This window comes from Corvus brachyrhynchos, unplaced genomic scaffold, assembly GCF_000691975.1.
Source record: "Corvus brachyrhynchos isolate BGI_N302 unplaced genomic scaffold, ASM69197v1 scaffold44, whole genome shotgun sequence".
NCBI lineage: Eukaryota > Metazoa > Chordata > Aves > Passeriformes > Corvidae > Corvus > Corvus brachyrhynchos.
The window spans coordinates 1,713,091-1,715,820 of record NW_008238359.1 but is presented as its reverse complement, the minus strand read 5'-3'; the positions used below and the strand labels follow the sequence as shown (position 1 = coordinate 1,715,820).

Below are 2,730 nucleotides of genomic sequence, written 5' to 3'. Positions count from 1 at the left end.
GTGAATTTTTTTTCAGAATCAGGCACTCAGCTGATGTGAACCTGGAGACTGGCACCTGGACAACTTTAAGTTGCAAAGTGCAAGCTTTGATTAGCTGGAGGTCCAGCCCATGGTGTACATCACCTTCTCTTCACTTCTACACTTTCTCTGGGAATCCTGATCTCACAATGTAACATCTCCCCATATAAGTTCTGAGAGATGATACCAGGTGGAAGGACAAGAGAGAGCAGAAATCATTTCCTACAGGTGCTGAAAGATTTTAAGCTGCATTTAACAACAAAAAAAGGCATAATGTACCATGAGACCAGCTGGATTGTAATTAAAAATTGTTCTGAATGTGAAGGGAGCCAAATCTGTCACTTCCTTTATAACTTCACTATTGAAATTTTTAAAAGGTGTGCAAGATTTTCAGGGCAATTTGAAATCCTTGCGGAGAATACAAACACAAAGCTTGTTCTCACGACCAGTCCTGGGACTTCCTTATGACATGACATTGGACCAAGGAGGTGAGCAAATGGTGTCTTTTGAACTTTATGTATCATTTCTGGTGATGGAAACACAGTTCTTTAAATTTAGTTGTGTCAGCTTGTTGTGAGGCTGCCTGCGGCTCACAATGTACCTCTGTGCAAGTTGTTACCATACAGTTTCGCTCAATGTGATAAAGTATCAGCCAAATTAAAAGAGAAAAGTTGATTTATTTTTTCTTCTAGAAGTTTGTGGCCCTTTGAAAATGTACCCTTCTTTTCTCTGAAAACCCAGAGGCTCTCCTTCAGGCAAAACTTTCAGGTTGTGTGTAGACACTTTCAGAAGCTACCACCCATCAGCTGAGACACACATGCTCCAGCGTGGAGCAGATCCTGCCCATTGGCAAAGCCCCAGCTTGGTGGCTTTGCATGGGGGACAGGGTGCAGGGAGCTCTGCAGCGGTCGTTCCCTGTAGACTGCAACACCATGCACATGTGCAGCAACACCCTGGCCTTGGTCCAAACCTGACTCCGTGTCTCAGGATATCTTGCAGGAAGAGGTCTGTACCTCATCTTGGAGTGACCTCCTGTGTGTTGGTCTGTAGAACTGCCCCAGAGATCTCTGTGGTGTGCAGCAAACCCCAAAAGGGTCTAGGGCTGCATTTTAGGTGAGCAGATCGGATAAAAAGTTGGGAGAAGATCCTTTGTGTTGCAGGTCTTACTGAAAGGAAAGAAAAGAGCTGGTGTGGGTAGAGCAGCTTGGCACTCGTGGCAGGATGAGTCCTGAGGCTGCACAGGCTTGGCTCCACGTTGCACCCTCTGCTCCAGCTACAGGCATGTAGTGTGAGGCAGCTGAGCAACCTGCCTGCACGTGCTCCTCTCCTCAACATCTTGTCCTCATCATGTTATTCATGTGCTGGACACTGCTCTCCCAGCAGCATTCAAGCAGGACTCACAGCTGGCTGCTTTTTGGTGGCTGAGGGCTTGGCATTTTATAAAAACCTAGTAAACAGAGAGCATCTTTGGTCATGTTCCCAGTTATTCTCCCCACCAGCAGGACATTGGCACTTGCTGCATTTCTTTCTCTCTCCAGGAAAAGAGGAGGGAAGTAGAAACATTGATATTTCAGAGGCTTGAACAGGAAGATGTCCTTGCCCATGGCAGGAGGTTGGAACCAGTTGATCTTGAAAATCCCTTTCGACCCAAACCATTCTGTGATACATGGATTTAATGAACATGCCCATGTCCTATTGATCCTATTCCCCTGTCATTGTTTGCCTTACCAGTCTTTGTGGTGTCTCCAGGGAAGAAGGTGTGTTAAGCATGATGAAAACCTGCTGCCAGGGTCAGGATGGACTCTCCATGCTCGTGGCCCAGGTCCTTTCCAGTGGCTGAGCAGCTGTAGTCTATGTGAGTGCACATGATGCTGTAGCAAGAAGGAGATGAGAAACCCTGTCCTGGGACTCACCCTCTGCAGGTCTGGTGCCAAGGGAAGATCTTGGGGCCACCACAGTGTGCCAGCTCTTTTCTTTCATCAACACTTGCAAGGAGAGGTGACAGGGTAAGAGGTTGGCTGTGATGGTGCTGTGCTATAATAGCAGCAGGGAGCACGAGAATAGCAGCAGGCAGGGAAGGAGGGCAGGGCTGGGTGGGGGAATGAGTACATGTGTGAATGAGGCTGTGGCTGCTGCCCAGGGCGGCTGTTTTGACGTCAGCTCCCGTGTTGGGTGCAAGAAGAAAGAAGCACATATCTGCAAGCAGGGCACGGGCCGGGAGCAGCTCGGAGCATTGCTGTAGGCCTGCTGGAGTCTCACTGCCTGTGCAGAAACGCTTTAGAGTCAGTCTCTGCCTTACTCTCCTGCTTCATTTCCTCTGTTCTCCAATGCAACTGTGAGCTATTCCTTGTTTCTCCAGCTTCCATCTGCTCCAATTAGGCTGGGAGCCCCTGGAAGGTTTTCAATCCCTGAGACACTTTTACAGCACTCAGCCTTGGTGACAATTACGGGTCCGGTCCTCTCTGCTCCGGCAGCCCCGGCTGCCGCCACCGACTCAGTCTGGTCCTTTCGGCAGCTGCTCTTAATCACTGACCTTACTTTGGAAAGTCTCCAGAGCTGGAGAAATAAAAGACACTTTAGAAAAAGGGGAGGGGGGAATTGGCAAAAGCAGTTGCTTTTTGAAAGACTACTTATTTCTTAAGATGTACTTGCTACTGATTAACCTTTGCTCTGTGATTGCTTTAATTGATTCATGCCTCAAAGCCGTCAGAA

At 48.2% G+C, this 2,730-nt stretch overlaps 1 protein-coding gene across 5 annotated transcripts in view; it reads left to right on the top strand.

Annotated features, from left to right (window-relative positions):
* Window positions 1-2,730, top strand: part of GDPD4 (glycerophosphodiester phosphodiesterase domain containing 4) — a 38,601-nt gene that overhangs the window by 957 nt on the left and 34,914 nt on the right. The window contains exon 2 of one of the 5 annotated variants that reach the window (XM_017735951.1): window positions 396-506. The exons of the other annotated variants lie outside the window; for them this stretch is intronic. The gene's annotated coding sequence lies outside the window, so the exon portion shown is untranslated. The remainder of the gene's footprint in view (window positions 1-395; window positions 507-2,730) is intronic. 5 annotated transcript variants of the gene reach the window in all.